The 13051-nt window shown below is 39.9% G+C and overlaps 1 long non-coding RNA gene across 2 annotated transcripts in view; it reads right to left on the reverse strand.

Annotated features, from left to right (window-relative positions):
- Positions 1 to 35: 35 nt before the first annotated feature.
- LOC130357790 (uncharacterized) overlaps positions 36 to 13051 on the reverse strand; it is a 72626-nt gene continuing 59610 nt past the window's right edge. Inside the window, exons 4-5 of one of the 2 annotated variants that reach the window (XR_008889266.1) lie at positions 5165 to 5238; positions 36 to 1301 (exon numbers count right to left, since the gene is read on the reverse strand). This is a non-coding gene — a long non-coding RNA (uncharacterized LOC130357790). The remainder of the gene's footprint in view (positions 1302 to 5164; positions 5239 to 13051) is intronic. The other variant, XR_008889265.1, reaches the window with a different exon arrangement.

Genomic DNA, 13051 nt, shown 5'->3' on the forward strand with positions numbered 1-13051 from the left:
AGAAGTTGTAGAATATTTATTTTTAATGTATCCAATAATAACAAACATTTACTGGTGTCAGGCAGGAAACATGTAGCCTCAGTTAAATACAAAACAGCAATAGATTCATTTATCTAGTCCTCCACTCATAAATGTGCTCTGATGAATGTATTTCAATACAAGAAATGCGTAGAATACAGTAAGAAGTTATTTGAAATCTTCAATTATGAACTCTTGAGCTGTTCATGTTATTATTGTTGCTACCACCTTACAAGTGAATCTGGTGGAACTCTTTATATGGAGCCATATCAACCAACAGCAACAAAAATAAACTGTGTAAGCATTTACTATAAAGGTTGTTTAGGCAAAAGAGAGCCTAAGAGAGCCTAATTATAGGGAGTTGCTAAGCAAGATTAACGGTGCTGGTGTTAAGTTTATTTACAGCACAATGTTGTTGTTTTTTTATACTTTTATGATATTTTGATGACATTGGAAATATCCTTTAATTGCAATTTTAGAACAGATTGGTAATATTGGAAAGTGAAATGTGTAATCAACATAATAAACCAGTTATATGGTGGTTTTGTTAATAATGAAGTCATCCTTTTATTGTCATTTTATGACAATCCAATAACACTAGAAACTAGTGTGTAGTCAACACAATAATGTGTTTTTCCCTTTAAAGCCTGTTTTTATTTGTCGTTACATGATTGGTATAATACATATAGGTATAGCGATTACAGTGACCTCACTCTACAGTGGTTTTCCTTGAAGCAATATGACATCAGCGGACAATGCACTTTAAATGCAATCTGGGTGCTCTGGCTAATCCATCATTCATGTGAAGATGACTATCTAGTGTGTTAAATGCAGTCATCTATAGGGCAAGTTGCCAACTTCTTTCCTGGTATCGTGAATCAGGCGACGCAGTGACAAAAGCAATTGAGAACATATGTTTCTCTGTGACACTTAGGTTCATATGCAGTGTACTGCGTCTTTCATTTTCAACTGATGAGAGACTTTCATATATCTAACATTTATAGTATACTGCCTCCTCATGATATCATATAGAGATTACTTTGTATGGTTAGAAATGAAATGGATACGAAATGACCTAGATTGCATGTTTTATTGGTGAAGTAATGGACGTGAACATTCCTTAGCACGCAGCAATCTTTCTTTTTTCCAGCTTTTCCTTTTTCAAACTTACTTTTCCAGCATGAATACATGTAACTGAAGAACTGAGAAATCTCTCTGCAGATCAGTGATAACAGGGAAATAATTCGATGAATTATGAGAAAACCACAGGCTGGTGACGTCACCTATAATCGAGTAATAAAACACAGACAGATTTAACTAGTTCAGAACACATACAGACTTAAAGCGGTACTACTAGATTTCAATTATAAGAGATATCATACTATAATGATTGGTGAAGATGTAATCTTTAGGATGCTTACTGATCCTGAGAGCTAAGGGATGGAATTTCACATAATATCCACTCGGAATTCAGCTCAAAGATTCCATCAGAGCGGCCACTGCCATAATTCTTTGGCGCTAGGACCATGTGGACTTGCCTCATCACTATTGACAACAATGCAGTCTGCCCAAAATTCCGCAGAAAGAATGAACATGTTTACTCTTTTGGTGGTTTAATTTCTGCAGCAGAATTTTCCACCACTGTAATTCTGAGCACAAAATTTCACACATGAAAATTCCATATTGTGAACATACCCTTAGGAAAAACCATATCTGAACCACAGTTCCATCAAAATCACGGAAATGATCTCTTATCAGTAAGATAATGGTGGGAAAAATACTTTCAACTCCAATCATGTATGTATATTACAGTCATGGCCATAAATGTTGGCACCCCTGAAATTTTCCAAGAAAATGAAGTATTTCTCTCAGAGAAGGATTGCAGTAACACATGTTTTGTTATACACATGTTTATTCCCTTTGTGTGTATTGAAACTAAACCAAAAAAGGGAGGAAAAAAAACAAATTGGACATAATGTCACACCAAACTCCAAAAATGGGCTGGACAAAATTATTGGCACCCTTAACTTAATATTTGGTTGCACACCCTTTGAAAAATATAACTGAAATCAGTCCCTTCCTATAACCATCAATAAGCTTCTTGCAACTCTCAGCTGGAATGTTGGACCACTCTTCCTTTGCAAACTGCTCCAGGTCTCTCTTATTGGAAGGGCGCCTTTTCCCAACAGCAAGATTTTAAGATCTCTCCACAGGTGTTCAATGGGATTTATATCTGGACTCATTGGTGGCCACTTCAGAACTCTCCAGTGCTTTGTTGCCATCCATTTCTGGGTGCTTTTTGACGTATGTTTGGGGTCATTGTCCTGCTGGAAGACCCAAGATATTGGATGCAAACCCAGCTTTCTGACACAGAGCTGTACAGTGTGACCCAAAATCCGTTGGTAATCCTCAGATTTCATGATGCCTTGCACACATTAAAGGCACCCAGTGCCAGAGGAAGCAAAACAACCCCAGAATATAATTGAACCTCCACCATTTTTCACTGTAGGTACTGTGTTCTTTTGTTTGTAGGTCTCATTCCATTTTCGTTAAACAGTAGAATGATGTGCTTTACCAAAAATCTCTATTTTGGTCTGATCTGTCCACAATACATTTTCTCAGTAGAATTTTGGCTTACTCAAGTTCATTTTGTCAAAATGTAGTCTTGCTTTTTTATGTCTCTGTGTCAGCAGTGGGGTCCTCCTGGGTCTCCTGCCATAGCGTTTTGTTTCATTTAAATGTCGACGGATTGTTTGCACTGACACTGATGCTCCCTTAGCCTTCAGGACAGCTTGAATATCTTTGGAACTTGTTTGGGGCTGCTTATCCACCATCCGGACTATCCTGCGTTGACACCTTTCATAATTTTTTCTCTTCTGCCCATGCCCAGATAGATTAGCTACAGTGCCATGGGTTGCAAACTTCTTGATAATGTTGCGTACTGTGGACAAAGGCAAATCTAGATCTCTGTAGATGGACTTGTAACCTTGAGATTGTTGATACTAATCCACAATTTTGGTTCTCAAGTCCTCAGACAGTTCTCTTTTCCTCTTTCTGTTGTCCATGCTTAGTGTGGCACAAACAGACACACAATGCAAAGACTTAGTGAACTTCTTTCCTTTTTATCTGCTTTCAGGTATGATTTTTATAAAGCCCACACCTGTTACTTGCCCCAGGTGAGTTTATAGGAGCATCACATGCTTGAAACAATCTTATTTATCCACAATTTTGAAAGGGTGCCAATAATTTTGCCAGCCCATTTTTGGAATTTGGTGTGACATTATGTCCAATTTGCTTTTCTTTCTCCCTTTTTTGGTTTAGTTCCAATACACACAAAGGGAATAAACATGTGTATAACAAAACATGTGTTACTGTAATCCTTTTCTGTGAGAAATACTTATGTTTCTTTAAAAACGACCATGACTGTATCTGCAAATATAGTCCAACTATCTATTTAAGGGAAATATGTCATATTGGATCTGCTAATATAGTCTGCCTCAGCAGAGCGATGATTTCACTGTTTAATGCTATGCAATTACAAATTATTGAACAGCATAAGCAATCAAATGATTACTTTTAATAGTCCCCATAGGTACTTAAAAAGTGATAAAATAAATGTTTTAAAAAATATATAAAAGTCCCTCCACTAATAAAAAAAAATAATGTAATGTTAATGAAACAGCATGGTGAATGGTGCAAACGTAAAACAAGTACCAAATGCCTAAATTGTTATTTGTTTGGTCACATCATATGTGAAATATGAATAAAAAGTGGGTCAAAAATAGGGCTATGTAGGGGTATAAATAATCCCATGGCTAGATAGGGCTTCTCATAAGGTTTATGGGCATAATTCTTTTATTTTACTTTTTATCTTCATAGTCCTTTCCAGTGCCATTTCCTTAATATGTAAATGAGGCTTAAGATCCCAGGGGGCAGTCCCCACCACAGCAAGAGCCCAGTGTTAGCTAGCCTATCTCCTCTTATTAACTGCTTCTGTATCTACTTGTATATGCCTTCCCTTTTTGATTTACAGTGGGTACAGGGATGGTGAATAAGAAGAGATGGGCTGGCTTACCTCAAAGACTCTGTCCTTTCACCTGCCTGTTGTCACCATATATACTTATAAATTATGAACTTAATTTGTATTTCACTGCCTAAATTACTAGATAAGTAATGATTCTACAGTAAACCTCCCTGTTATCAGAGATATGTACTGCATAAACATCACTTTCTAATATAAAAGATGTTGAGGTATTAAGCAGTTTGTATGTCTGATTCATTATTATGTAATTGTCCTCCACTGAACTATAACTGAAAGTTCCAAAAGACTCTGTTTTAAAGGGAATGTATCACATAGACTTTGTTTAACTGCTTAGAGACAAATACTGAAACTTTCTATTTTCTATCTTTTTTCTATTGTAATTTTTTTTATTCATTTTTTTGCACATAATTATGGGTCTGCCATTTTGCCTGGGCTGTTTTTAACAGCATTAAGTGATGTGCCCTACAGCAGGACCCATGTACCATAGACAACAATAGACTAAAGCTGTCCCACTCAAATGAAAAAAATGGAAAAGGGTTCTGGGCATACAGGAAGGGAGAGGCTTACAGCCAGTGTGTGTACCTCTGTTATCTATATACTGGTGTGAGGACACTGCTGAGATATGATCTGTACAGAACAGGAAGTCTCAGCTTAGTGTCTAAGTCTAGTGGCCAGAATGGATAAACACAGCATTTCTGGCTCCTAGGCAGTCTTAGTCATGGGAACCATGACTAAGGGTGCTTAGACATCAGAAACGCGTCAGTGCCACAGGGCTCCCTGCTGCTGTACAATACTGAATAGCAATGTGTGTATTGTATGCATCACGGCTCACTTTAGATTCTTAGGGGCCCAATTTTGACAATGATCTGATCCGCAAATGTTGCACCCCTTAAGGTTTTGCATCCCCTTAACCCTCCACATTATGCCAGTGCACACTGTAACTAAATAGAAGCCATTACACAATGACTAATATTATAACAGTAATATATTCCAGTATATATATATATATATATATATATATATATATATATATATCAGTCTTACACAGGTGCACTGCAGACCATATATGTAAACACAGTACAGTTGAAATCCATGATGACTCACAAGTGGTGAGACAAGAAGACTTCTTTCAGCTATGATGTTTGTCTGCACAGCTTGTAAAACTGTACTTCACTGCCCTATTGAAGTAAAAAAAAAAAAAGTTATAGCACTCTTCTGTGTGTGCCATACAGCAAGAATACATACCCAAAACACAGTACAAATGTCCACATATGTGCAATCTAAAAATAATTATGAAAATGTTTTAACCCCGAAAAGAAATAATGGGGGAGATTTATCAAAACTTGTTCAAAGGAAAAATTGCCCTGTTGCCCATAGCAACCAATCAGATGGCTTCTTTCATTTTGCAGAGGCCTTGTTAAAAATGAAAGAAGCTATGTGATTGGTTGCTATGGGCAACTATTTCTTTGCACAGGTTTTGATAAATTTCCCCCAATGTCTTTCTGTGCTCCTGAGAAAGTGATAAAGGTGGAACGTTTATTAGATGGGGGCATAAAGGTTAAGACTCTTGTTTTAAGACATAAAGATGGTACTTAATTGTTACTACCCCTTTTTAGAAACAAAACAATAAGAATTCTCTTTGTGACCCAAATAATGAAAGGGTTCACTTTTTTCCCTAAAACTTAAACTTACCTTAAAACAATTCTATGCAGTACAATGCAGTGATGCCATCTTGGGCGTGGTCCTGGCATCTTGTGAGCCGTAGACCTAAAGCAGCCTATGGCCTACAAGGAAAATAATTGAAAGGCAAGGAACCAGTGGCTCTTTTTTGCCATAGATTTGAACAGTATCCACATCCTGAGGACGCAGATACATCTAAAAATATAGCGGGACACGGACACTGCGACAAAAGTCCATGGACCACAAATTCCTGAAGGGCTTTAGGTAATACCCAGGGTATAAGATCTCAATAGGGTTCAAACTGTGATAACTGTGACAACACCCCTGAGGAAGTCACCATGGAATGACGAAGCGTGTGGGGTCCTGGCTGTCCTGTTCTGCACAATTTATCCAGCTGCTCCTCCATCTGTGGTTTGCTACCCTTGCATTATTTATTGTTTGATTATTATTTTCTATGCACTTTGGGTATTATAACATTGTTTGTATTATTTGCACTGAGTACTTTGGAGTAGCAGCTTTATTACATCTATTATACTGTAGGACAGGACTTGGGTTGATGGTCCCTCCCCATGTTGTGCTTTGCTCACTTGTGAGCTTTTTTAATTGTTTTTAGATGTCTTTGTTGTCTAGTTATATATATGTGCCTTTTTTCTAGAATAAAGAAATATTCGTTTATTGATTTCCTTTTGGGTGTGCACTTTATGTAGCGATTCCTTTTTCTTTTTGTGCTACACTGTCAGTTTAAGCATTAATAACTCTGGGATGCTTTAACTTTTCATTCTGAGTTTGAGAATGCTTTTTCGCAACATATTCTACTTCATGGTAGTGGTAAATTTTCGTCGATACTTGCATCATTTCTTGGTCAAAAATGTAAAAATTTGATGAAAAATTTAAAAATTTTGCTTTTTTTTTTACTTTGAAAGTCTCTGCTTATAAGGAAAATGGACATCCCAAATAAATTATATATTGATTCACATATACAATATGTCTACTTTATATTTGCATCATAAAGTTGACATGTTTTTACTTTTGGAAGATATCAGAGCAAGTTCAGCAGCAATTTTCAGATTTTTTACAACATTTTCTAAATAGGAATTTTTAAGAGATCAGTTCAGATTTTAAGTGCATTTGAAGGACCTTCACATACCCCATAAATGACCCCTTTATAAAAACTGCACCCCTCAAAGTATTCAAAATGACATTCAGTTAGTGTGTTAACCCTTTAGGTGTTTCACAGGAATAGCAGCAAGGTAAACGAGAAAATTCAAAATCTTCATTTTTTACACTCGCATGTTCTTGTAGAGTTTAGAATTTTTTACAATTGGTAAAATGAGAGAAAGAAATACCTCATATGTGTATGTGAAGTGTTCGGCGGGCGCAGTAGAGGGCTCAGAAGGAAAGGAGCGACAATGGGATTTTGGAGAGTGAATTTTGCTGAAATGGTTTTCGGGGGGCATGTCACATTTAGGAAGCCTATGGTGTATAGTTTTTTTTGTTCACTAAAATGCAGTTTTCCCCCCAAATTAATTATTCATTTTTACAAGGGGTAATAGGAGAAAATGCCCCCCAAAATTTGCAATCCCATCTCTTCTGAGTATGGAAATACCCAGAAGAGAAGGAGCCACATCTGGCTTTTTGAAAGCAAATTTAGCTGAAATGGTTTTTGGGGGGCATGTCGCATTTAGGAAGCCCCTATGGTGCCAGAACAGCAAAAAAAATAAAAAATAAACACATGGCACACTATTTGGGAAACAACACCCCTCAAGGAACATAACAAGGAGTACAGTGAGCCTTTACACCCCACAGGTGTTTGACAAATTTCTGCTAAAGTTGGACGTGAAAATGAAAAATTAGATTTTTTTTCACTAAAATGCTGGTGTTACCCCAAATCTTTCATTTTCACATGGGGTGATAGCTGAAAAAGCCTCCCAAAATTTTTAACACCATATTTTTACACCCCACTGGCGATTGACAGATCTTTGGAACAGTGGGCTATTCACGAACCACTGTTCACGGACCATTGTTTCAAAAATCTGTCAGACACCAGTGGGGTGTAAATGCTCACAGCACCCCTTACTACATTCCGGGAGGGGTATAGTTTCCAAAATGGGGTCACATGTGGGAGGGTCCACTGTATTGGCACCATGGGGGCTTTGTAAACACTCATGGCCCCCGACTTCCATTCCAAACAAATTCTCTCTCCAAAAGCTCAGTGGCGCTTCTTCTCTTCTGAGCATTGTAGATCGCCCGCAGAGCATTTTCCGTCAATATGTGGGGTATTTCCATACTCAGAAGAAATGGGGTCACAAATTTGGGGGGCATTTTTCCTATTTTCCTTTGTGAAAATTAAAAATGTAGGGTAACACCAGCATTTTAAAAATTTTTTTTTTTATTTTCACATCCAACTTTAATGAAAATTCGTCAAACACCTGTGGTGTGTTATGGCTCACTATACACCTTGTTATGTTCTGTGAGGTGTGTAGTTTCCAAAATGGGATCACATGTGGGTATTTATTTTTATTTTTTTTGCGTTTATGTCAGAACCACTGTAAAATCAGCCACCCCTGTGCAAATCACCAATTTAGGCCTCAAATGTACATAGTGCTCTCTCACTCCTGAGCCCTGTTGTGCACCTGCAGAGCATTTTTACGTCCACATATGGGGTATTTCCATACTCAGAAGAAATTGCGTTACAAGTTTGGGGGTCTTTTTTTCCTTGTGAAAATGAAAAGTATGGGGCAAGACCAGCATGTTAGTGTAAAAAAATATTTTTTTTTACAATAACTTGCTGGTGTAGACCCCAAATTTACCTTTTCATAAGGAGAGAAAGGAGATTTGTAACGCAATTTCTCCCAAGTACGAAAATAGCCCATATGTGGCCTTAAACTGTAGCCTTGAAATACGAAAGGGCTCCTAAGTGAGAGAGCATTATGCACATTTGAGGCCTAAATTAGGGATTTGCATTAGGACGGACCTGGATGCAAGCATTACACTTGCCTCTGATACAAAAAAAAACCTTCAGCAGTGTTTCTCAAACAGGGTGCCTCCAGCTGTTGCAAAACTGCCAGCATTCCTGGACAGTTAATGGCTGTCTGGCAATACTGGTAGTTGTTGTTTTGCAACAGCTGGAGGCTCTGTTTTGGAAACAGTGCCATACGAGACCTTTTTCATTTTTATTGGGTGGTGGTGGGGGTGTAACTGTGTAGGGGAGTGTGAATATGTAGTGTTCTACTTTTTATTTTGTGTTAGTGTGGTGTTTTTAGGGTGCATTCACACAGGCAGGGGTTTACAGCGAGTTTCCCGCTGGGAGTTTAAGCTGCGGCGGAAAATTTGCTGCATCTCAAACTCACTGTAAAACCCCACCCATGTGAATGTACCCTGTACATTCACATGGGGGGGTGGGCAAACCTCCAGCTGCTGCAATACTGCAACTCTCAGCATGCCCTTTGGCTGTCCGTGCATGCTGGGAGTTGTAGTTATGCAACAGCTGGAGACACACTGGTTGCAAAACACTGAGTTTGTTACTTAACTCAGTGTTTCGCAACCAGTGTGCCTTCAGCTATCCCAAAACTACAACTCTCAGCATGCACTGACAGACGAAGGGGATGCTGGCAGTTGTAGTTATGCAACAGCTGGAGGCACACTTCTACAACTGGCAGCATGCCCTTTGGCTGCCCGTGCATGCTGGGAGTTGTAGTTATGCAACAGCTGGAGGCACACTGGTTGCAAAAGAGAGTTTGTTACTCAACTCAGTGTTTCGCAACCAGTGTGCCTCCAGCTGTTGCAAAACTACAACTCCCAGCATGTATGGTCTGTCAGTGCTTGCTGGGAGTTGTAGTTTGCAACAGTTTGAGGCACACTGGTTGCAAAACACTGAGTTAGGTAACAAACTCTGTGTATCGCAACTAGTGTGCCTACAGCTGTTGCAAAACTACAACTCTCAGCATGCTCTGACTCTGACAGCCAAAGGGCATGCTGGCAGTTGTAGTTATGCAACAACTGGAGGCACATTACTACAACTCCCAGCATGCCCTTTGGCGGTCCATGCATGCTGAGAGTTGTAGCTATGCAACAGCTGGAGGCACACTTTTTCATAGAAAAAAATGTGCCTCCAGCTGTTGCATAACTATAACTCCCAGCATGCACAGACAGCCAAAGGACATGCTGGGAGTTGTAGTTGTGCCTCCAGCTGTTGCAAAACTACCTTTGGCTGTGCATGCTGGGAGTTTTAGCTATGCAACAGCTGGAGGCACACTGGTTACAAAAGAAAGTTTGTTACTTAACTCAGTGTTTCGCAACCAGTGTGCCTCCAGCTGTTGCAAAACTACAACTCCCAGCATGTATGGTCTGTCAGTGCTTGCTGGGAGTTGTAGTTTGCAACAGTTGGAGGCACACTGGTTGCAAAACACTGAGTTAGGTAATGAACTCTCAGTGTATCGCAACTAGTGTGCCTACAGCTGTTGCAAAACTACAACTCTCAGCATGCTCTGACTCTGACAGCCAAAGGGCATGCTGGCAGTTGTAGTTATGCAACAACTGGAGGCACATTACTACATCTCCCAGCATGCCCTTTGGTGGTCCCTGAATGCTGAGAGTTGTAGCTATGCAACAGCTGGAGGCACACTTTTTCATAGAAAAAAATGTGCCTCCAGCTGTTGCATAACTATAACTCCCAGCATGCACAGGCAGCCAAAGGACATGCTGGGAGTTGTAGTTGTGCCTCCAGCTGTTGCAAAACTACCTTTGGCTGTGCATGCTGGGAGTTGTTGCTTAGCAACAGCAGGAGGCGAACAGGCCTCACCTCCTGCTGTATCCTGCCACTGCCATCTCGATCCTGCTGCTGCCGAGGTAAGTAAGGCCCCAATCGCTGCCCCGATCTCCCCACAGCAGGACAGTGATTTGTCGGTCGTTCCAACCGACCGATCACGTGATCGTGAGGTGGCACCCATATCACCTCACTCCTGCTGGTAAAGGGTGATAGGTGCCATCGACTGGCTAATGTCTCAATTTTAACATCAGTTTTGAGGGTTAGCCAATGTCATTGTTTACATCTACCACAGTAGTGCACCTAAGTTCCTGTTTGGATTATTCTAAGTGTTATACATCCACACCTTTATCTGGTGTAGGATGCCATTGTGGTACTTGTGGTCTGCTGCAGGAATCCTCCATTGTATGCATTTTATGCTGGGGATCGCCCTTAGCAATGGACCACAAGTGTAGGATCTGCTCCCCCAATATATATTCACAACTACATTAGGGGTTGAGCACCTCCTGCCATATGAGGCCATGTCTTTGTTGTTTTTGTTGTTAAATTTATACTAATGTGCCTGTATCATCACTATAGGTAGCATTAATTTGCACATGAGAGGCCAGCAACGTATCAGCTAACTTGGGTGGGGCTAATAGCCTTTCTCCCACCTCCCATTGTACGTGTGCTTAGCCACACTGGAGGTGGAGGTAGCAGTCTGTGAGCCAGACTTAGTGAGCCGGACTTAATGCTGCCATAATTGCCCACTGGCCCCTGGTTTTGCTTATGCACATGTAGGTTTAGTGTTAGGTCCCACGCCACTTGAGAAACCATGGCATTGGTGTGCGGGCTCAGGTATGTTCTTCATCTAAGGATATACTGGCTAATGTCTCAATTTTAACATCAGTTTTGTGGGTTAGCCAATGTCATTGTTTACATCTACCACAGTAGTGCACCTAAATTCCTGTTTTATATTATTCTAAGTGTTATACATCCACACCTTTTTATCTGGTGTAGGATGCCATTGTGTTACTTGTGGTCTGCTGCAGGAATCCTCCATTGTATCCATTTCATGCTGGGGATCTCCCTTAGCAATGGACCACAAGTATAGGATCTGCTCCCCCAATATATATATGCACAACCGCATTAGGGGTTGAGCACCTCCTGCCATTTGAGGCCACGTCTTTGTTGTTTTTTTTTATTTTTTTTTTAGGTGCCCTATCACCCTTTTTTTCCGGGTCACCGGAGACCCGATTGACCCAGAATTGCTGCTAATATGTGGTGATCGCCGACATGAGGGAGTCTCAGGACCCCCTAGGTGTTTGTGCAGGGTGCCTTCTGAATGATTTCAGCAGGCATCCCGGTCCCCGCCCGGTGAGCGGCAGGGACCGGAATTCCCACGGGCGGACTGGTATGCCCTGTGTCCTTAAGTATCAGGACGTCAGGGTGTACCTGTACACCCTCTGTCCTTAAGGGGTTAATAATAGGAAATGATTCCAACGTCATCTCTAAATATATTGGTGTTGACATTAGCTATTTGAGTGCAGTATGAAGACAGTAGGATGTTCAAGTAAACATCACTTATGTGTAGGCTGGTGTGTGACCACTAGTGTTGAGCGCGAATTTTTACAGTGAATATTGGCATTTCGCGAATATATAATATAGCGCTATATATTCGTAATGACAAATATTCGTTTAGTTTAGTTTTTTATTCACAGTACATATCACAATGATGTGTACTGTGTAAAAAAAAAAGTGACCATCCCTCCCTGTCTACAGCATGTGGTCCAAAGAACGCTCCAAAATTATTTACTGTGAGTCGGTGTGGAGCGTGAATATTTTGTATATGCAAATATTAGCAAATATCGGCACTTCCAGAGGACACTGATCCCTCCCTTCTTTTAGGTGAAAGATATAATCGCGCATGTGCACTATACAAATTTCATTACGATTTTCGCATGGAAAAAAAAGGACGTACGGACATAGCGAATATGCGAATTTCGCGAACATAGGATGAATATTCATCCATATATTCAGGAAATATAGCGAATTCGAATATGGCCCCTGCCGCTCATCACTAGTGACCACCTAATCTAGCAAATGGGTAGGAAATATATTTGGTTGACAGCTGGTTGACAGCTGGTTGACAGAGATATTAAGGCATTGAACTATTGACTATATTTAACGCTTTGGAGTGCTATCAACTATTCTGCCCAAACCCTTTGTCCTAAAGGCAAAAATGTGATGCATTTCCAGGCAGCTATAAATCAAGTGTTACAGGCTACAAAAGTCAGCCGCCAAGGCTTTTCAGACTACTGTATTTTTCAGAACAATAAAAAAAATGTATGTTAAAGTATGTGTTTAGAGAGTTTAGAAATGGGCTACTAAACAAGGACTTGGATTGCAGCATAAAACTTAACCTTAACATGTATAGCTTGGAAGAAAGACAAGACAGAGGGGTTTTTTTTAGAAACTTTTAAATACATAAAGGGAATCAACATGTAAAGAAGGAGAGCATATTTAAAAGAAGAAAACGACTATGAGGACATAGTTGTAAATTAGAG

This window comes from Hyla sarda, chromosome 2, assembly GCF_029499605.1.
Source record: "Hyla sarda isolate aHylSar1 chromosome 2, aHylSar1.hap1, whole genome shotgun sequence".
Taxonomy (NCBI): Eukaryota; Metazoa; Chordata; class Amphibia; order Anura; family Hylidae; genus Hyla; species Hyla sarda.